This window comes from Aquarana catesbeiana, linkage group LG01 (assembly GCF_042186555.1).
Source record: "Aquarana catesbeiana isolate 2022-GZ linkage group LG01, ASM4218655v1, whole genome shotgun sequence".
NCBI lineage: Eukaryota > Metazoa > Chordata > Amphibia > Anura > Ranidae > Aquarana > Aquarana catesbeiana.
The window spans coordinates 212090009-212113550 of record NC_133324.1 but is presented as its reverse complement, the minus strand read 5'-3'; the positions used below and the strand labels follow the sequence as shown (position 1 = coordinate 212113550).

The 23542-nt window shown below is 42.6% G+C and overlaps 1 long non-coding RNA gene across 1 annotated transcript in view; it reads left to right on the top strand.

The window, feature by feature from the left end:
- Nucleotides 1-655: 655 nt before the first annotated feature.
- LOC141126609 (uncharacterized) overlaps nt 656-23542 on the top strand; it is a 29850-nt gene continuing 6963 nt past the window's right edge. The window contains exon 1 of the long non-coding RNA XR_012241418.1: nt 656-1069. This is a non-coding gene — a long non-coding RNA (uncharacterized lncRNA). The remainder of the gene's footprint in view (nt 1070-23542) is intronic.

The window sequence follows — 23542 nt, the reverse complement described above, 5'->3', positions numbered from 1 at the left end:
GTAATACAATGATATTTATGTATGTCTAGCAATCTGCGACTATCGTGTTTTAGACATCGTTTCTCCAGTCGCAGTATGTTGTTGCTTGTGTATATCTCCTTCAGCATGACCTTTATTTTATTTTAGTGCAACTCCAATTGGGTTTGTTCCTGTATATATAGTTCCCTCAATTGCTGACCTATGGTTGAGGCATGGCGCGCTGGGCTGTGGGCACATATATGTGCATATATAGAGCTGTAGATGTGGTGCGTGGTTTATGCGCTGGCGGCCAGAGGATGGATAATTTATTCTATTATATTACCATTGCGCGTTCTTCCTTAGGTTTCCATTATTACCACTATCAGTGTATAGTACATGTAGCTTTATGAACATGGATTTTATTATTCTTATTTCACCATTGAAGATTCATTGAGTACCATTTTAGCTATCAATTTCAATTTTATCAATTTTTTCATTTTTTAATTCATCCATTAATTAATTAATCTTGCATCTACTTACTATCAATAGCTAAAAGCATTATTATCATTTTTATATCTTTATATTTATATTTAATATTAATTTTTATTATTAATATTATTATCACACTTGATGTGTGTATGTATACATACATATTTACCACATTAGCAGTTAAGAGCCCTCTGTTCTCTTGCTGGGGCTATCTGGTATCTTGGTATTTCGAGGCAGCTATTGGTCCAGACTGACACTAGAATTGCTCCAGTGAGCAGACGGCCCCTTTATGCTGGCCCCGCCCCCAGTCACATGGCACTAGGCTGTCCCTCGCCGCTCACATTGTGAATGAACTATACAAGATGCGGAAGGGGCGATGTGGATCCCGCCCCCTTCCTACAGCTTGGAACGCAAGCACACCGGCGTGCGTTCCACCCGGATGCAGCCATGCTATCACTGGCCTGTTGTGCACCTGATACGGAGGTGCTCTACTCGCGCTGACCCCCTGAGACAGCACCGCGGGTACTCGCGCCGTCCGGATGCAGTCACGTTGTCACCGACCTGCTGTACACCTGACACAGGGATGTTCCACTGGCGCTGACCCCTTGAGATAGCACTGCAGGTACTCATTCTTCCTCATCCATGATTCAACATGTTTAGTTTTATATGCACTCATCTTTCACAGCTCTGTATTTGTGCACATAGGTTTGATGGGACTGGTGGCTTAGTGGAGTGGGAGGTCCCCACCTACCATGTCTACTATTGCTCACCATGATCTCTATCCGGTACACCTTATGTTTTGTCATCTGGTGCATTCTATAGGCACAGTGCGCCATGTCTTATCACCAATGGTCCAGCTTGCTTTTGGTAAATTATCATTGTCTATTCAATTTACTTAATTTATTTCACATACATATGCTTATTATATTTTATCACATGTATGTGTGTGTATGTATATGTATGCTTGTGCGTATATGGTTGTGTATATATATATGCATGTGTGTGTATATATATATATATAAGTATATATGTGCATGTATATATATATATATATATATACTGTATATATATATATATGTATACTAGTATTATTATTATTTTTATTATTCATACCATACACATTATTTCCTGTCACTAAGTGGAGTGTTGCCCGTATGATTGGAGGGCACAAGAGGGAGGGATCCCCTGAGGGGGAGGAGCTCCATATTCGACCCCACCCACCCACTCCCCTCATTTGACACTCAGTCACTTATAAAAAGGGATTGCTGAAGGAGGGATCACAGCACAGCTCTGATGAAGAAGGGACGTTCCCTTCGAAATGCGTAAGCTGATTGTGATAGCTGATTGTGATGTTTGTGCGTCTCTCCACGACTATTGGAAGGCATCGCTCATCCTAAGCTGCATGCTAGCTGTCGGTACACTATATGCTGTGCCTCCTCCATCTACTGCTTGTGAGTCGTTTCATTTTATCTTCTTATATTAAAACATTTTTAAAAAAAGTTAATGCACAAGGCTGGTGCGCCCTTGTTTTTCTTTTATTTCGGTTTGCACTAGGATTCCCCATCCCTGAGGGCAGCAAGGCCTGTGTTGACGCATCTTTTATATGGTGATCCACCTGTGCGCAGGAGTCGTTGTGTTTTGTTTGCTAGTGACTCAAACATAATCTTAGATTCCTCAGTGGACAGGAAATTTGCACATGGAGTGTCCCCCCTCCCATGACCTGGCTGTAGAAGCCCAAATGAGATTCCTCTTGCAATCACACGGCTTGGTGGACACAAGGAGGGAACATCATCCTCGTGACCGTGACTTCACCTTTTATTCCAATCCACATGATAGCTTCTCCAACATACACATGATAATGATCCCTGCCTCTCAATGGTCAGTTCATGAACCCATAGTCTTCTTGTTCACATTCACTGGCCTAACTCGCTCGACTTATCAATGGCGGCTCGCTGACTCTCTCCTAACATTCCATGATGCCCTTCTTGAACTTCAATCCCGGCTCCAGAACTTTTTTCAGACAATGTAGGCTCCGTGATGCCGGCTATCTCTCTGTGGGAAGCCCACAAGTCCACCATTCGGGGCCACTGCATTCAGCTTGCTTCCTCTCGCAAGCGGGAAAGGAAAAATAAGATCTAAGAACTCATGACCCACCTGGCATCCACTAATGTGTCATGGAAATCCAACCCTACCACTGCCAATAAGAAGGTTCACAACACCATTGTCGCAGAACTGAATTTGCTGTCCACCGACAGAGCTGAAAAAGCCCTACGATGGGCCAAGCACAAATTTTACACCTATGCAAACAAACCAGGTGTGATGCTGGCCAGAAAACTTAATGCCACGGGCCATACCCACAAACCGGTTCGCCTTAGCTCAACCCTACCAAAGTCACAGCAGCCTTCTCTGATTTTCTGACCACTTTATGTAGTAAATCCCCTTCCCGCTTGACTTAGCCCTCTTCCATGACCTCTATCCCCCCTCTCATCTGCGGCTCACACGGCCCTCAGTGCAGACATTTCTGACCTGGAGCTAGCTCAGGCCATCAAAGGCATTCGACTTTCAAAGGCCCCGGGTCCAGACGGCTTCTCCGGCCTAAATTAGCGGAAATTTTTCTCCCTCCTGCTCCCCCATTTGACAGCATACTTTAAAAGCATGAAACAGGGAGCACTGCCTTTCCCTGACTCCTTACGAGCGCACATATCCATGATTCCGAAAACCACTGTGGAAGCCCATGACCCCCCAAGCCTTTCGCCCTATTTTTCTGCTGAATGAGGATATGAAACTATTGGGCAAGATCCTGTGTTCACACATTCATAAATACCTACATTCCCTGATCCACAGGGACCAAGTAGGCTTTGTGCCTGGTCGCCAGGCAGGGAACAATGTTCAGAAGGTGGTTCACTTGATTTCCCTGTTACACCACCGCAAAATCCCAGGATTTCCTCTCTCGCTTGACATATACAAAGATTTCCACTCCCTCTCGTGGGACTACTTATGCTAGGTGCTTCAATGGTGGGGTTTTGGAGACTCAGTTCTCACCTGGCTGACCGCACTCTACTCTTCCCCTTCGGCTGCCGTCTGCTATGCGGGTTGCTTATCGCCCCCATTCCCCATCTGCTAACTACTATCCCTTGTTACGTACCATCATGGTGCTCATGACATCTTGGCAGTTCCCCATCTTGTCTTGGATTGGCCGCATCCATGCTGTCAAGATGACGATCCTATACTTCTTCTGGACTTAACCGATCCGGATCCCTGCATTTTTCTTGCGTCTCGTCCAGAAAAGGCTTCTCTCCTTTATTTGGGCCAACAGACATCCCAGGGTCTCCAGCTTTACCCTGTATGCCCACAGGCTGAGAGGTGGACTTGGAGTCCCAAATATCGCAAAATACTACCAGGCTGCACAAATCTCCCAGCTTACAATGCTCCAGGCTACCTCCGATATTCCACTCTGGGTTCTCCTTGAAATCCCCAACTGTGCACCAGTCCCTCTCTCTGCCCTCTTATGGCTTCCTCCTAAAATGCATCCCCCCTCACTCAGTCCTTTGATGGCCCATAGCTTAAAGCTCTGGGACTCGGTCCGGTACTCCGGTGGGCTCATGTCCCCGTCTCTTCCGCTCCTCCCCCTCCTAAATAACCCTATTTTTCCCTCCGGCTTAGAACAACCTCATGTTTTTTCCTGGTGGCCAGCCCATGGATTCTCCCAGGTCTGACATTTTCTTGGAACCCACACCTTCCCCTCGTGGGCTTCAATCCAAGAGACTCATGAAGCTACCCCAGTGGAATTTTTCAGTTACGACACTTGGTCTCCTCTCTCAGGCGCAATAATGCTTTTCCCTACCAGAAAACGGCCTTTGAGCAAACGTGCCAACACTCTCCAGGATTTCATGGTACCAAATCTTTGATTTACTCCTCCCTAAACTCAAGCGGGGCTCCAACCTCCTTATCGTATGTCCCCAAATGGGAGCAGGACCTATCCCCCATTGATTTGGCGGATTGGAGCAAAGCCTGGTCTAATATTTCAAAATGCTCCTTTAACATGGCTACCCTAAAGGCAGCCTATAAGGTACTCCTCTTCTGGTACTGGGTTCCATCCCATATCCATCCCAAATCCATCCTACAGCGATAGATGCTTCAGGGGCTATGGTCAGCGTGGAGTTGAACTTCATATCTGGTGGTCCTTCCCCCGTCTAGTGGGATTCTGGTCAAGGGTATTTGGTCTTCTGTCTACTCCCTTCCATACATCCCCCAGCAAGGATGCCAAGTTGGCCTTACTCCATTGCCCAATCCCGGGCCTCTTTTCCTATCAGCAGAAATTGGCCACCTATTTGTTTATCGCTGTGAAGCGTGCAGTAGCAAGGGCCTGGAAGAGGACGGCTGTCCCGTTTGCTGAGGTGAAGAGCATCTTAATGACTCTCATGATTAATGATAAGATGTCTAGTATTCTCTATGACTCCTACACCAAATTACTCAAGGTATGGGGCCCGTGGTAGTCCTACGCTCCTCCCACTTTGCATCTGGCCAGCCTAGGCCTCACTAACTGACCTCCTCTACCCCCTTGACCTGGGGGAACCACTTTCCTACCTATTCTACCCATTCTGCACCTCCTTTTCCTTCTCTGTCTTTCCTTATCCTCTCTTGTGTCCCTCCTTTGACATCTCCCCCCCTTTTTTTCTAACTTTTGTTTTTTGCTTGCTCGTATGACCCCGATCCCAGTTTTGCTTTGCCAAAATTTCTGTGGACTACTCCACATCTCAGCCCCTGAGCAATTAAGCTTGGTCACCCTATGTTGGCCCCGGCCTTGGCCGGAATGTTGTTGATGTTCGACAGTTCTTACTACCAAACATGTTTCCATTGTATTGTTAAACTGTACCATGTTATGCTTGCTGCTTATATCCCCTGCGTGGGATAATTATAGTTGTTCTCACTTCTCATATATTTCAATAAAAAAGAAAAAATTGTACCAGAAAATAAAAAATTGAAATAAAAAAAAACACTGAAGAAAAAAAGATATAGACAAATGAATGTAGTACACTGAAATTGTGTTGATAAAAATAAGTGCATTCACAGAGGCTGTGGTTGCTCTCCGGTATCCAGAAATCCAAGCTGGATGTGAAGAAAACTGAAAGGCTCTGTCTGAATAGTCCACGACTATCCTGGAAAGCAGAGAGATTCCACACGAACAGGTGCCTGTGATCCTCAGAAGCCAACTGATAAATGACGCTTGATGGTTGCTATGACTACGTGCGTGGCCTCCTTCTTCAGGTCTACCATGTGATCTCATAGGAGCAGGTAAATAGTGTTCGTCATAAGGTTGTTACCTTATATGTACCATTCAATACACAATCCCTGAGAGCACATGACTACTGATTAGCAAATCAATCTTTTTGTCTGATAGAAATCATTAACCCCTTTACTTTATATGTTTAAGAAAATTGTTATATCTTAATAAAGAATATATGTATATTATATTTTGTATAAAGAATCTAATAGATCTAAAATTATATACACGTGTCTCATAGAAACATCCTCTCAGGAAAAATTTATGAAATGTAATTGGTAAATCGAATATAATTAGTATGAAAAATGAAAAAAATAAATATATTGTATAAAAAATATATATATAATGAATTAGTATAATGTAATTAGTATAGATACATTTAATAATACATTGATGTAAATACATAAATGTGTATATATGAGATGTACATGTATAAAAAAAATGCATTAATTGAATAATAAAATGGAAATTTGTTTTAAAGAAATATGTATTAAATATGGTAAATATAAGAAATGTGTAAAATATAGGAAATATGTAAAAAATGTCTGAACAAAGGGGGGGTTACAAAATGTATGACTTTATAATTGGGTGTGTATGGCACCAACATAAGGCGGCCATATACATACCCGTATTAGTGTGTTTGTCTCTATAGGGGATACATTTTATATATATCTTTATCAGAAACAATCTTACCAAAAGATGTAATAATGAAAAATACATAAATAATGAATGATGAAAAAACCCAATCTACGATACCATAAGGTGAACAGTTTATAATCCTCCCTATATCTATGGGAGCAAATTTCCATTTTATTATTCAATTAATTCATATTATTATTATTATTTTTTTTAATACAATACATCTCTTATATATACACATCTATGTATACACATTTATATATTATTACATTTCTCTATACTAATTACATTATACTAATTAATCGGCTTATACTCGAGTGAGCCTTATAGCGATAGATATTACTATTACTCAGCTATTACTAAAACAGTGTGTGTCTCTCGCTGTGTTATGCATTCTGTTCGGCTGTCCATTGTAACAAAGCCCAACCTCCTCCTCGTCCATCCGTGATAGGGGAACACTGATACAACGTTGGGAAACTATCAGTGTTCCGTCTATCACAGGCAAGGAGGAGGCGGGGCTTTGTTTCAATGGACGGCCGAACAGAAAGCATAACACAGCGGGAGACACACTGTTTTAGTAATGAAAGGTACAGCTGCAGATGGTCACAGTGAGACTTTAGTAATGAAAGGTACGGCTGCAAATGAGCACAGTGAGACTACAGATGGGCACAGTGAGACTACAAATGGGCACAATTAGGCTGCAAATGGGCACAATTAGACTGCAAATGGGCACAATTAGACTGTGAATGGGCACAGTCAGGCTGCAGATGGGCATTGTTTACCCAGTAGCTGCTGCATTTTCCCACCCTAGGCTTATACTCGAGTCATAATGTTTTCCCAGTTTTTTGTGGTAAAATTAGGTGCCTCGGCTTATATTCGTGTCGGCCTATACTTGAGTATATACAGTATATATCTTTTATATTTTTTACACAATATATATATATATATATATATATATATTTTTAATTTTTCATACTAATTATATTTGATTTACCAATTACATTTGATACATTTTTCCTGAGAGGTTGTTTCTATGAGAGAGACACATATATATTTAGATCTATTAGATTCTTTATACAAAATATAATCCCAGCAGTAAGTCGTTATGACGAAACGTCGGGACATGGTTGTACAGCAACCAGTTTTTCACACTTGATGCTATACCGGAAGTGACGCTTAGATGATCATGATCTTTCTCTGATGAGATTCAGTTCACCTATGCTGTGTCCGCTGAGACCACATTACACCAGTACTTGCTGCTACAAGTGGATGCCTCTAGGCTTCATTGATTTGAGCTTATGTGAGTGCAATGTTTGAAGCTGTTTTAATAGAATAAACTTTTTACAATGATGCTTCACTATTGGAGCACGTTGTTTCATTATATATATATGGAGAGTCCATGATATCGGATGTCATGTCTGGATATCGGTGGATATCTAATCCTGTAAGGGTTGATGCTGTTTTGCTGAGCATGAGAGTACAAGGCAGATTTGTCATTTGGTGAGTTTTTAACCAAAGGGGAGTGGAAACACTGAGTGCATGCGGTGTGGTGAAAGTTTTAAAGATCTCTTAGATTGTAAGCTCTAAGGAGCAGGGCCCCCTGATTCCTACTGTATCAAATTGTATTGTATTTGTACTGTCTACCCTCAAGTTGTAAAGCGCTACGTAAACTGTTGGCGCTATATAAATACTGTATAATAATAATAATATAATAATCTCTCTTCAGGATATATTCAGCTTTCCTTGTTTGAGGCAATCCAGTCTCATTTATGAACTATTTTTGCACAAACTTTATTATTAGTTGTTTATTTATGTATTAATGTTGATCACTATTACCTATCACTGGGTTTATTTATTTATACTGTTTAGCGCTACTATTTACTTTAGTTTACATTGTAAATGTTTATTTATATTTATTTCATTTAAAGTAGCAGCTGCTGTGCATTGTCATGGTTATGCAGTAATGTGTGTCTGTCAGCTCACCTTTCCTTCTGTGTTCACCTTTAGAGGCCAGCCACCCTTACCTGAGTGTTTAAATAATCTTCCCTCAGCATAGCTCCACCCCGGTCTCTAATTAGGAACACTATATTAACCTGGGCATTACAAGCCAACCTTGCTGATCAACCATTGTGTGTAAGCTTTCGTGTGTACTTACTGTGTTTCCTACATCTGATTCCAGTTACTGACCTTGGCCTGTTCTCGACTATCCCTGTCTGCTTGTGACCCTGACCTTTGGCGTGTTGTTTATCCTTGTCTGCTAGTCACCCTGATATTTGGTTTATCCCTTACTTTCCTTGTTGTTCCAGCCTGCTGCCTCCTTCCTCTTCTCCTGTAGTCTACCGTGAGCATGAGCTGTGAGACCCTGGGGGCCGCGACCTGGAGCCAGACTGCAGCGCAGTCCATCCTCACCACTAGGGGCTCTGGTGAACACCTGCTGGCTCTTAGACTTCGCACCCTTGGGAATCTATGCTCTAGCTCCCAGTGGGATCTGTGTTAGTGATCCAGTAGACCTGCTTCCTGAACCTCCCAGGGTTCAATCCGCAGCAGTCAGTGCACTCCTAACTTCCACGGAGTGCATTTGTCACCTGGTCTCAGGTGACCTGACAGTTTGATCAGCCATGGACCTGCCAACATGCAGCTTCCTGCAGATGATTCATTACAGGGCATACTCCGCAGACTTGAGACCCAGGAATCGCATCAGACCCAGGTGATGCGATTCCTTCAGGATTTGGCCTCTCGTTTTGAACAGGTTCAGTCCTCATTAGGACCCCCGGTTCAACAACCTCAACCTCTATCTGCTGCTGCACCTATCGCACCTGTCGCAGCCACACATTCATTACAACTGCCAGCTCCGGAGTGTTTCTCTGGGGACTCCAAGGCCTGCAGGGGGTTCCTTAGCCAGTGCACAATTAATTTTGAGCTTCAGCCCCAAAACTTCCTGTCCGATCGGGCAAAGGTAGCCTATATTATATCCCTTCTGTTCGATGAGGCGTTAGCCTGGGCTGCCCCTCTGTGGGAACTGAATGATCCAGTGGTTTCTAGCCTGTCTGATTTCTTGAAACTTTTTTGGAATATCTTTGAGGAACCGGGCCATGTCTCCTCAGCAGCCAGCGTCCTTTTACGTGTCCGTCAAGAGTCCACTTCTGTGGGACAGTACGCTCTTCATTTTCATACTTTGCTGAGTTGAGCTGGAACACTGAGGCCCTAGTTGCAACCTTTTTACATGGCCTCTCTGATAGAGTGAAGGATGAATTAGCAGGAAGATCTCTCCCTGCTGATCTGGACGGTGTCATCACCTTGTGTAACCAGATCGATATTCGCTTTCAGGAGAGGGCCCTGGATAAAAAAACGCCAGCACTCCCCGTTCTTTAGACAGCCTGAGCTCCATGTCCCTTCTCTTCATTCCCAGGAGCACCTCCTGCCTGCTGAGGAACCTATGCAGCTGGGCCGGACCAAGTTATCTCCTGGAGAACGCGCTAGGGCAGAACTCTGGGCCTTTGCCTCTACTGTGGCGTCAAAGGTCATTTTCGTGATACTTGTTCTCTTCATCCGAAAATACGCTCGGGGCTAATACATCTGGAAGGTGGAGTATTAGACCCTGAAATATCACCTTCACCTTCTCGTCTTCTCCTTTCTGTGTTCCTTCATGTCGGTGCTTTCCCTCGTTCAATCTCGGGAATATCTGGATTCCGGAGCCGCTGGCAATTTCATGGACTGGGGAAACTGCATCGTCCATGAGACTTACCCTTTTGCCCCTCACAACGCCATTGGTGGTCTTGGCAATTGATGGCACTGTTCTTCCAGGGAGGCTTATTCGCTTCCAGACCCTCCCTGTTATGATGTCGGTAGGGACACTCCACCATGAGTGGATATCCTTCCTTGTCTTACCTAAGGCTTCATCTCCTATCATATTAGGTCTTCCTTGGTTACGGCTCCATTCTCCACACGTTGACTGGACTGCTGGACAGATCTTGACTTGAGGTTCCTCCTGTTCCTCCTCCTGCCTACTCAAGGTTACCCCAAAAGAGAAACTTCCTGTTGCCACCATCCTAGTATCTTCTGCTCTTCCCGCTGCATATAGCGATTTCTGGAATGTCTCCTGAAATAGTCGAGCTGAGGCACTCTCTGGGTCGTGTGGCACTCTGGATGAGGAGCCCACCTGTGAACCTGAGCCGATCATTCACTCCAGTTTGCATGGCCATTTATCTTTGCCTGTCCCTGGACCCCCTTGGATGCACACCCAGGCTGAATCGTCCACCAGTTCCACAGTCGCTACTCCCTGTGATGCGATTCTGGTGGTCGCTGCACCTGGCGATGCTATTCAGTCGGCCTCTGCACCAGTCCAGCCTATGCCCAGTGAGCTTCCTGCTTATTGTTCAGGACCTTCTGTAACCTGGCCTCACCCTACTGCTACTACGTCCATTTAAACCTGTTTAAGAGCCTCAATCCATCCTTTGGATAGACTGCCTAATTCGGCCAGATGGGGTTTTCAATCTTTTTTCAGGGCTCTTCGCAGTCTGTTTGTGTTTCAGCTATCCAGCTTGACTCTTGTGACATGTCACCTTCTAACCAACCTGACCTCAGGGATCCACTGACCTCTGCCCAGCCTGATGGTCCTGTGCTGGATGTCCAGCTCATCTTTAAGGGTCTGGGGGACCCTGCTCAGACTCCTGATGGTCTTTTCATGCCCTTACCCATTCCTAAAAAGCCTTTAGTCCTCAATAAGTCCTATCGTCCTCTCCCTACCTCGGTTCCGGTCTCTGAGGATAATCTAAAGTATGAGGTTAGTCAAGTTTTGGATTCCTGGCTCTGTAAAGGCATTCTTCAGTACCTCATACATTGGAAAGGTTTTAGTCCTGAGGAGAGGTCTTGGATCACTGCATCTGAGGTGTTTGCTCCTCATCTGTTGAGGAGGTTCCATCTGGAGTTTCCCTTTAAGCCTGGGCCCAGGCGGGGGAGGGGGAGGCCTCGTAAGAGGGGGGGTACTGTCATGGTTATGCAGTAATGTGTGTCTGTCAGCTCACCTTTCCTTCTATGTTCACCTTTAGAGGCCAGTCACCCTTACATGACTGTTTAAATAATCTTTCCTCAGCATAGCTCCACCCCGGTCTTTAATTAGGAACACTATATTAACCTGGCCATTGTAAGCCAACCTTTCTGATCAACCATTGTGTGTTAGCTATCATGTGTACTTGCTGTGTTTCCTATGTCTGATTCCAGTTACCAACCTTGGCCTGTTCTCGACTATCCCTGTCTGCTTGTGACCCTGACCTTTGGAGTGTTATGTTTATCCTTGTCTGTTAGTTGCCCCGACATTTGGCTTATCCCTTACTTTCCTTGTTGTTCCAGCCTGCTGCCTCCTTCCTCTTCTCCTGTAGTCTACCATGAGCATGAGCTGTGAGACCCTGGGGCCGCGACCTGGAGCCAGACTGCAGCTCAGTCCATCCTCACCACTAGAGGCTCTGGTGAACACCTGCTGGCTCTTAGACTCCACGCCCTGGGGAATCTATGCTCTAGCTCCCAGTGGGATCTGTGTTAGTGATCCAGTAGACCTGCTTTCTGAACCTCCCAGGGTTCAATCTGCAGCAGTCAGTCCTAGGGTCCACTACCTTAGCGGTGCACTCCTGACTTCCACGGAGTGACCTGACATGCATTTAGGTTACTTTTGGCGCAGTGGTGGTACTTGAAGAGTGGGTGTACGGATCTTTTTGGACCAGTTCTGTAAAATATAATATACATATATATTTTATTAAGATATAACACAATTTTCTTAAACATATAAAGTAAATGGGTTAATGATATCAGACAAAAAGATTGGTTTGCTAATTAGTAATCATGTGCTCTCAGTGATTGTTTCTTGAATGGTACATAATGGGTAACAACCTTATGACGAACACTATTTAAGTGCTCCTATGAGACCACATGGTAGACCTGAAGAAGGAGGCCACGCCCTCTGGAACATGTAGTCATATAAAGCATCATTTATCAGCTGGCTTCTGAGGATCACGTGCACGTGTCCTTGTGTGGAGACTCTCTGCTTTCCAGGACCCTCGCAGTTTGTCAGTGAACTTTTCTAACAGAGACTGTCAGTTCACTTCACATCCAGCTTGGATTTCTGGACTCAGGAGAGCAACCACAGCCTCTATGGATGCGCTTGTTTTTTTCAACACAATGTGAGTGTACTACAGTTATTTGTCTATATATTGTTTAATAAACTGTGTCACACTAGGGCCTTTGCCCTCTCTCTTTTACTCGTCTTTTTTTTTAGCTGTCAGTATTTGCACTTTTTGATGGAGCAGCATGGCTAAACCTATGCTACACCCTACTGATTTAACCCCTACTATTAGGATCTCAACATTTCCTTTCCATATACTCTATTGATGGATTCTTGTGGAACTGTTTTGGCTTTTATATCCATCTTGCCACCAGCTTATTGCCTTCATTGATTTTCTGGACTTTTGGTGTTTTTTATTCTTTTTACCTTTGGTCTCTGTGACTGTACTCTTCCCTGGGTCTCACCCTACCTATCTCACTGCACCTTCAGTGTAACTTATAATTCTGCTTCCTCCTCTCCTCTTTCTTTCTCCATCAGGTTCCCCCAAGATTCTGTTCTTTGACTTCTCCTATTCTCAAACCAAACCTCCTCCCTGGGTCAGCTGATAGCCTCCCATGGCTTTTAATACAATTTTTACACTGATGACACCTAAATCTATCTCTCTACCCCTCCTCACACATCACTAATCTACTAACTGACATATCAGTCTGGATGTCGCACCACTTCCTCAAACTCAATCTATAAAAAACTAAGCTCAGCTTTTCCTCCCCCATGTGCTGCTTTCTCTGACTTCTCTGTTAAGAATGGCACAACTATCATCCCATCCCTGCATGCCAGGGTACTAGGTGTGATCCAGGACTCTGAACTTTCCTTTTGTCCCCACATCCCATCACTGTCCAAAGCCACCCCAACCTATGCAACATCTCCAAAATATGCCCTTCCTAACCAATGACATCGGAAAGCTTTTAATTCACTCCCTTGTCATCTCTTGGCTCGACTACTGCAACTTCTTCCTCATTGGTTTGCCTTTACATAGGCTATTCTCCCTACAGTCCATCATGAATGCTGTTGCCAGACTCATCCACCTTACCATCAGTTCAGTGTTTGCTACCCTTCTCTGCCTATCCCTCCACTGGCTTCAGCTCACCCAACAAATTACAATGAAAATACTAACAGCAAATTACAAATCCATCCACAACTCGGCCCCTATCTACATTGCTAACCGAGTCTCAAAATACCAAACAAATCATTCTCTTTATTCCTCCCAAGACCTCCTACCCTTCGGGACATGTGTCACCTTCTCCCAAACCTCTTCTCATTAGTGTCCACTTGTGTCATGGGTGGAGACCTCAAAGTTCTCCCATATAGAAGAGTGTATGCTCTCATGGTTCAGAGAAGTAGGACCTCCCAATCTATGGATAGTATAGGACCCACTAATCATGGGGTACTTTGTCGCAGTAAGTGGGCTTAGCACCATATAGCAATATGGTGTGACCAAATCCCCATATTTTTTGATAATGTTTTTTAAAATTGTCTAGGTGTTTTAAACTAGCCCTGCTAGAGGTAAATGTCTTTTTTGCATGTGTGCGCTGTAATATTTTGCTCTGCTGTATGGTCTTATGGCTGCACCAGCTTTAATGCATCCTTTAGGGTGTGCCCCCCAAATATCTTGTTTGTCTATTGTATGGATTCTGACCAAATCCCTTTGGGTGAGGAGCACCCCACTCTCTCATTAAGTACCTCTTCTCATTAGTGTCCACTTGTGTCATGGGTGGAGACCTCAAAGTTCTCCCATATAGAAGAGTATATGCTCTCATGGTTCAGAGAAGTAGGATCTCCCAATCTATGGATAGTGCAGGACCAACTAACCATGGGGTACGTTGTCGCAGTAAGTGGGCTTGGCACCATATAGCAATATGGTGTGACCAAATCCCCATATTTTTTGATAATATTTTTTAAAATTATCTAGGTGTTTTAAACTAGCCCTGCTGGAGGTAAATGTCTTTTTTGCATGTGTGTGCTGTAATATTTTGCTCTGCTGTATGGTCTTATGGCTGCACCAGCTTTAATGCATCTTTTAGGGTGTGCCCCCCAAATATCTTGTTTGTCTATTGTATGGATTCTGTCCAAATCCCTTTGGGTGAGGAGCACCCCACTCTCTCAATAAGTACTTCTTTTCATTAGTGTCCACTTGTGTCACGGGTGGAGACCTTAAAGTTCTCCCATATAGAAGAGTGTATGCTCTCATGGTTCAGAGAAGTAGGATCTCCCAATCTATGGATAGTGTAGGACCCACTAATCATGGAGTACTTTGTCGCAGTAAGTGGGCTTAGCACCATATAGCAATATGGTGTAACCAAATCCCCATATTTTTTAATAATATTTTTTAAAATTGTCTAGGTGTTTTAAACTAGCCCCGCTGGAGGTAAATGTCTTTTTTGCATGTGTGCGCTGTAATATTTTGCTCTGCTGTATGGTCTTATGGCTGCACCAGCTTTAATGCATCTTTTAGGATGTGCCCCCCAAATATCTTGTTTGTCTATTGTATGGATTCTGATCAAATTCCTTTGGGTGAGGAGCACCCCACTCTCTCATTAAGTACCTCTTCTCATTAGTGTCCACTTGTGTCATGGGTGGAGACCTCAAAGTTCTCCCATATAGAAGAGTTTATGCTCTCATGGTTCAGAGAAGTAGGATCTCCCAATCTATGAACAGTGTAGAACCCACTAATCATGGGGTACGTTGTCGCAGTAAGTGGGCTTAGCACCATATAGCAATATGGTGTGACCAAATCCCCATATTTTTTGATAATATTTTTAAAAATTGTCTAGGTGTTTTAAACTAGCCCTGCTGGAGGTAAATGTCTTTTTTGCATGTGTGTGCTGTAATATTTTGCTCTGCTGTATGGTCTTATGGCTGCACCAGCTTTAATGCATCTTTTAGGGTGTGCCCCCCAAATATCTTGTTTGTTTACCCTCTCCCATCCTATGGAATGCTCTACCCAAATCTGTCTGACTATCTCCTACTCTGTCTTCATTTAGGTGATCTCTGAAAACCTTTCTCTTCAGAAAAGTCTATCCTGCCCTTACCTAACAACTGTACTTTTTTTTTCTCCATCAGCTCATCCCCCAAAATTATTATCTTTTGTATCATTAGACCCTCCCTTTTAAATTGTAAGCTATAATGAGCAGGACTCTCTTATTCATCTTGTATTGAATTGTAATGTAACTGTACTGTCTGTCCTCAAGTTGTAAAGTGCTGCATAAACTTTTGGCGCTATATAAGTCCTGAATAGTAATAATAATAACAACAATAATAATAATAATACACATGTACCAAAATTTACTGCTGAATCAGCTGACTTTTGATAGGTGTGTACCCAACTTTAGTCCCTTTACTCTAACTTTGTTGAGATATATTTGTGGTTTACATAATTGCAATTTACCATAATTGCTATGTACCTTCCTTCTAATTGAATTTTGTGCATGTTGCCTTGTTTGTGTACCTGACAGGCAGTTTATTGACCTGTCTTTAGGTTGTGACAGCTTTTTAGCTGTATCCTTCTCTGCATTTCTGAATAGACAATTAACTACTTTTCATTTTGCAAGTGGTGCTGCTGTTTTTTAACTTTACTACCCCTTTTGTCTCTACAGTAATGGTGCAGTCTGAGATAACTTTGCACTGAGGTCATGTGCTAGGGACAGTGTTGGCCACTTTAACCCAAATGGTCCTTCCCATGTTTCTGGCTTTCAGGGACTTTTTCCCAAACCACTGACCTGCTGGTTCATCATTGCTGTTCCTCTAGTCTCCAGCCTTGCTTTTCCCTTTACCATCAGAGATCGATCACTCTCAGCTGCTTGCAATACTCACCTGTACCTCCTGCACTCAATTAAAAAAAATTTCATATTCAGTACTTTAATTGGAAGCCATTTTTGTTCTTTATAATGGCAGTGTATAAGAGTACATAATTTGAAATGACTTTGTTTTTTATTTTAATTCTCGTTATTATTATTATTATTATTATTATTCCATGTCAACATCTAAAAAAAAAATACGGCCAAAAATATTACAATTACATAAATAACAATTAGCTTCACTTCAAATGGACCGTAACTAACAACGCCCCAGCCCCCCCCAAACAAAAAAAACACCCACTCCCCTGGGACCCCAGCTATACAATTATTCTGTGTTTTAATTACTAGCTTCCTAATAAAAACCCCTCATAGTATGTCAGCTAGGAAAAATATTCACTAATCATTTATACTTGTTCCTACGTATTATATTTCCTTCTTATCCATGTTCTTCTGTACTCAGTAACTTGCAAAATTTTTTTGACTCCTTTAAAAAAAAAAAATAATAAAAGCGCATCTTTTTTGCTGGAATTATTTTTTTTACTAGGAGCCTGTAAAGCATTGCACCCCTGATCAGCAGATCAGGGGTGCAATACAGGGCTCTTGCAGACTTTCAGTGTAAGCTGTCTGCTCAAACTTCATATAAGCAGGCAGTAACACACTGACAGGAAGCATCAACAAACTACCTAGAGCACTCAATAGCACCCTAGTAGTTAGTTGAGAACTACAAGCTGACAGCCATAAAGAACTCTGTGAATGAATGAAGCTCTTGCAAAGGGGGATTTGAGGGGAGGGTATGGGGAGCTGCTGCATCTGTAACATGTTATGGGTGTAACATGTAACATGTTACGGAAGGTGAACTTATGCGCTAAAGGTTAACCATTTCTCCCATATAGCTTCTAATTTCTTCCCACCTTTACATCATTTCTTCTACACTGCACGTGTAATTTACGTTTAGAAGCCATTACTTCACAGGAGGGGTTTTATGTGGACACCAATGCTTAGGGATTAACCCTTTGGCCGTGTTTGATAAATGGGTCAGGAACGACCGCTTTTACTGGGCCACCGACACTTCAGTGCCATGAAACAAAATTCTCCAGGGCTTCATGAGTAACACCTATCTCATTATATCCTGGAAAACTAAAGCTATTCTTTCCCCCAAAAACTTTTTTCTAGGGCAGGTCCACTGCATGTGCGCGAAGGCTCCAGGTGCATCAAACCCCTTCCAGCACACAGGTGACATTTCCTCCCCGAATATCCTTGCTCTCACTGGAGTCACATACCATCCCACCAGTAGATTGAAAGACATTTCTGCCATTTCCAAGTCAACTGTAAAGAAACAAGCCAGCTTTAATATTCATCCTCTGGGATGCGGTTAATTCATTGCCCAAGTCCTGCTCCAACTTCTCTAAATATGGGGTATTATAGGTTTGGCCTCTCTTACAAAATTACGGTATACCCTATATATACTATGGGACATGCCAACAGAGGAGCAAAATAGCTTCTCTATTGACTAAGAAACTGCAGTTACAAAGTGCTGAATTTGTGCATACCTCCATTTATCCAGAGGCATTGTACCCCATTTTTGCCTTAATTCCTGAAGTGTTCATAGTATATTTCCCTTAAATACATCCCTGAGTTGCAGTGTTTCCTTTTTCACCCAGCGCATAAAATACAAGTAGTCATCTTTCCTCAGTGAAAAATAATTTGTTAATCAAAGAAATCAAAGGTGAGTTATACATCCAATGAAACTGTCTACACATCCTGTCCCATATCTTAAACACATTTTTAATTAGTGGATTAGTGCTTCTATTTAATTCTCAAAAAATTTGTGGAATCCATATTATCTTCTTTAGATCTGCTTTACTCTGTGCCACCTCAATCCCAACCCAACTTTTATTTGTTTTATTGTGAATCCAATCAATCATCCATTAAATCTTTACTGCTTTATAGAACCTTTTAAAATCGGGCAAACCTATTCCTCCATTTCCTTTTGCCTTAGCATCACAGCATAAAGAATCCTGGTCGCTTATGTGACCATATGAATTGCAATATTATTGATCTTAAAGTGGAGGGTCACCCTAAAATAAAAAATAGCATGAAAAATCTTAAAAGAATAAAAAAAAAATTTGAAAAAAAAAATTTTTTTAAACTTACCTGAACCCTTGTTGCTAGGCAGTCTTCCTAATCTGCCTGTTCCTATTCCGCGGCATGTCCTGCTCCTCAGTGAGCAGCCCCGTTGCCTTCTGGGAACTGTGTGTGTTCCCAGAAAACCATGGGGCCATTCACAGAGCGCCGCGCCGCTCGCGTGTGCGCAGTAGGAAACTGGCAGTGAAGCCGCAAGGCTCCACTGCCTGTTTCCCTCAGTGAGGATGGTGGTGCCAGGACCTGAGAGCCGAGGGACGGGTCGACCTTGGGCGGCCGACATCGCGGGCACCCAGGACAGGTAAGTGTACTTATTTAAAGTCAGCAGCTACAGTGTTTGTAGCTGCTAACTTTAGAAAGAAATTTCGCTGGCCGGAATCCCGCTTTAATTTCCTAAAATAAATCTGTGGTAACGCTATTTGAAGAATCTGGAATTTGTAAAGTATCTTGGGGAGTATTCTTACGTTAACTGTTTAGATTCTACCCAGCCATGAAATCTATGGCTATGGTCTATGTTTGAAGAAATTCAGGAATTCAACTTCTCTTTAACCGAATTAAGTAGCAAAATGTACAGTATTTAGATTTATATAAGTCACTAAGTAAAACTGTTAGTTCTATGCCTAGGTATCTGAGTTACTTCCTATACCAAGTGAAGGGTAATGTGGGTTGTATCACCTTCTGTTATTTTCTTGAGACCAAAATATTCAACATTTCTGACTTTGATTGATTTTGAAATTTGACAATCCCCATAAGTTCCTCCAGGATTCGGCTGTGTTGAAGGATAAGTTCACCTTTTGGAACATCTTACATGTTCCACCTTCATTTAGAATGGAACATGAAACATGTTCCTGCAGCTGCAGCGTCTCCTCTCCCCCCAGTGACAGTGGGCGGGCATCTTCTCCAGGTGCTCGCTGTCATTATTTGAAAATAACATGGCCGTCAGGGGTTTTAATCTGACTGCAATTTTTTTTGGCATAGATATTAATATCTATGTTTAACCCCTTCACATCCACGCTATAGCCGAAAGATGGTTAAAGTACGGGCCTGAATTTCCAGGAGGGCGTCCATGTACATCCTCCTGTGCATGAGTTGCCGGCCTGCCCCCTGCTCTGTGATCAGTGAGCCCATGAGACTCGGCTGATCATAGATCTAAATAAGGGGCTGATCCCGACCCCTTACTACTTGATCAGCTGTCAGCCAATGATGTAAACAGAGCCAGTAATTGGCTGTTTTTTTTCCTCACGCTGACAGCGTGAGGAGAAAAAAACCTGATTACCGGCTTCTGTCAGAGGGACATTGGTCCTGAACACAAAGAGCCACTGCCGCCTCATCTGTGCCCACCAGTGCCACCTGCCAGTGCCCAAAAGTGCCACTGACAAGTGCAAATCAGTGCTGCTTATCAGTGTCCACCACTGCAACCTATCAATACCCAACAGTGCCACCGATCAGTGCCTCATCATCAGTGCTGCCTATCAGTGTCACCTACCAGTGCCTAACAGTGCCCATCAGTGCCACCCATCAATGCCACCTATTTGTGCCACCTATAAATGCCACCTATCAGTGCCCACCAGTGCCACCTATTAGTGGCACATATCAATGTCACCTATCAGTGCCCATCAGTGCAGCCTATCAGTGCCTATCAGTGCCCATCAGTGCAACCTCATCTGCGCACATCAATGAAGGAGAAAAATTACCTGTTTGCAAAATTTTATAACAAACTATGAAAACATTTTTTTTTTTTATGTTTTTTTGTTTGTTTGTTTAGCAAACAACCCAGCAGTGATTAAATACCACCAAAAGAAAGCTCTGTTTGTGTATAAAAATTTAATTTGTTTACAGTGTTGGTAAAATATGATGGAGGACAGAGATAGTCAACTGTAAGCACCACATCCCATATTTAAATGGTGAGCAAAAACTAAAGGCTGTTAGACCTAAAGAAAAATGGGGAGGGGGGGATCTTCCCCAGGGACCTTTAAGGTGCTATTTAATAGACAGTATATTTTTATACAATTATATAGAATAAAATTAATATTTATTAATATTGAATCACAATAAAATATTCATGTCATGCTTCAGGAGTAAGACATGTAGATAAGAACAATAAAACAGTGTCACCCAAAGGAATTTCTCGGTTATATCACAATTGAACTGTGCAACAAAAAGCAACTATTCAAAAGATGCCAAAACAATCTGCCGTTCTCGACATGTTTCGCTCTGAATGTGAGCTTCTTCAGGAGTTTAAAGGCAATGATTGTGACGGACTCTAAATGATAGGAAAATAAACAGAAATCAATACATACATTCAAACATGAAATGAAGAGCATCCAATAGAATTTTTTCTCGAATATGCACAAATTCCATTATCAGAATAGAGGTAGATACAGAGAATTTAGATATAGGCATATAGGTTTCAATATTGAACATTTTAATCAAGTATAAATGAACAATCAAAATTTATACATTTATACATCTCACCAGGCTGTAGCACATTAATCTGGCATAGACTATTTCAATGGATCGATAATATTGCTGCTAATTTCGAACCGGAAAGTTCTCATGTGTGAGAGGTATCAAGTGCCATACTGTGACCACAGGGGAATACAAAGTCTACAAAGCGGCCCTTTGAAAAAAGGGAAAAATACATTCAAAGTTAAACGAAAAATGGACCAAGGGGGGGGAGGGGAGGGGAGCGGGGAAGTGGGGAGGGGGGGGAAACGTAATCAGGCTATTTAATGATATAATTTCTATAATTTCAGAGGGAAATGTATCCTGAAGGTAGAACCAATTTGAGATATATTACCTGATACATAAAAGTATATCGGCAAATGATGTCGTATAGATGGAAATAGGCATCATAAATGAATAAAATAGATGAAAGAATTCCACTGATAGCTGCAGGGATAAGCGATCACCAGCAGAAATATTTTCTAAGTATAGAGGAGAGAAGACAATGAAGGGTCAATGGAGGATTCAAAGTGTAACTACATGTCAGCTGATGACAGTGTCACACAGGGGAAACTTACTTCACAGGTAGTGGTCCGGCATACAAGCTGAGGAGAGCATCCCGCTGCCTCTGTAAGATCGCACCGGTGACGGAGCTGTGGGCGGTGTATTAACCGCCTTTATATACCCCCATCACGGCGGCGTCCGTTCTCGCCGCCGTGATGCGGACGCTCAATGGGGCCGGTCACGTCGGGACGTGGGGAAGCGCAGTGACGTCAGCTCTGACGTCATTAACGTGTGTAGGGGTTACTGCGCATGTCTGCACGGTTCAGGAGCCCGTGGGACATGAAGGTGCAGGAGGCGCCATTTTAGTTAAGGGAAAGAGAAAAGTAACAACCGAATAGAGTATAAATTGGGGCATAATGCCTGCTTTAATTTTCCAAAATGATGGAAAAATAATTATATGTGTTCCCTATACGTTTTTAATAAAGGCTCATGTTAATACCAATAAATCGGTATCAAAACCCATACCAGACGTGATCCGGCTCAAATTGAAGGGCCACCAGCCACAGGGACGATTGGTTCAACATCCCAGTGGTGGGTGCCCGGGGCGTCCGTGTGGTCCAAACTGACAAAGATAGTCCCAATATGAGAATATTTCCGGTAAACAATTTAGGATAATAAACAAAAAATATATTGAGTATATAAAGCCTGGGAAACTTCATAAAAGAAGTTTGCAGCTACAGCCTGTGAGATATAATACAGTTAAAACAGTGGAAATTCAATGACAAAAAATGTGTAACATACATAAAGATAAAGATGTTATGGTCATATTATAACTATTATTGAGTAAATTCTATGGCTCAAACATATAAATGGTGCCATAGCACAGCATGAAAATACTGGGTATAATAAATGACCAAAAGCAGATAGAAGGGGAGGGAAAGAAAAGGAGGGGGAAAAAAGAGAGCCACGCAGGGGTAATACATGGCAGAAGATGCGAGCCTCATCAAGGTTAGGAGGTTAAGAATATTATGATTATTCAAATGAATGGCTTGAAGCTGAACGCATCATTCATACCAGGGTGTTGAAGAGCTGACAGTTTGTGTATCCAGCGTGCCTCCTTTTGTAGGAGGAGCCTGTCATAGTCTCCTCCTCTAACACCAGGGGGAATATGTTCTAGAGCAAAAAAATGTAAGCAGTTGGCGTCAAAATTATGTTGTAGGCCTACATGTCGGCTGATAGGGGTCTCCATTCTTTTTTTCTGTATAAGGGAAACATGATCCCTAATTCGACAGAAGAAGGGCCTCTTAGTTTTCCCGATGTAAAACATCTTACATTCGCATAGCATAATGTACACTATACCAATTGATTGACACGTTACTGCAAATTTTGGTTTGAACAACTCCCCGTTGGGCAACAAAAGGCTACGAGTAGCTAAAATATATCTGCAGTAGGAACAACAGTGACAGGGTCTGCTGCCTTTGTCAGCATCTTTGATTTTAACAACGCGATTTTCATAGTGGCTCTGTAGCAATGAGTCCCTCAGAGATCGACTTCGTCTGAAGGTGATCTCCGGGTATGAATTGAGATGTTTAGCCACTTTTTCGTCTCCCATTAACAAATACCAATATTTGTTGAGAATGTCACGTATTTGTCTATGTTGACTAGAGTACGTAGTGATGAGCCTGACGCCGGGATTAGCTTTTTTAGGTCTAATGTTATGTAAGAGAGAAACTCTATTTTGATTTTTAGCTCTAAAATATGCTTTTTTGAGGCACTTTTTGCTATATCCCCGGTTCAGGAAGCGTGAACGTAAACATTTAGCTTCCTTTTCAAAGTCAGACTCATCACTACAGTTGCGTTTAGCTCGCAAGTATTGCCCATAGGGCACACTTGTAATCAAAGGGGTTGGATGAGAACTGCTGGCATGCAGTAAAGAATTACTTGCTGAGGGTTTCCGGTATAGGGTTGTTCTGATACTGCCGTCAGATTTAACTGTGATTTGGGTATCCAAAAAAGTCAGACTAGATTGACTAAATTCCACCGTGAATCTAAGATTGTACCTGTTAGTTTTTAGGCTTTCCAAAAAGGACAGAAGAAAATCTTTAGGGCCTATCCATATGAAAAAAATGTCGTCAATAAACCTCCTCCATAGGGGGATTAATTCCATATATT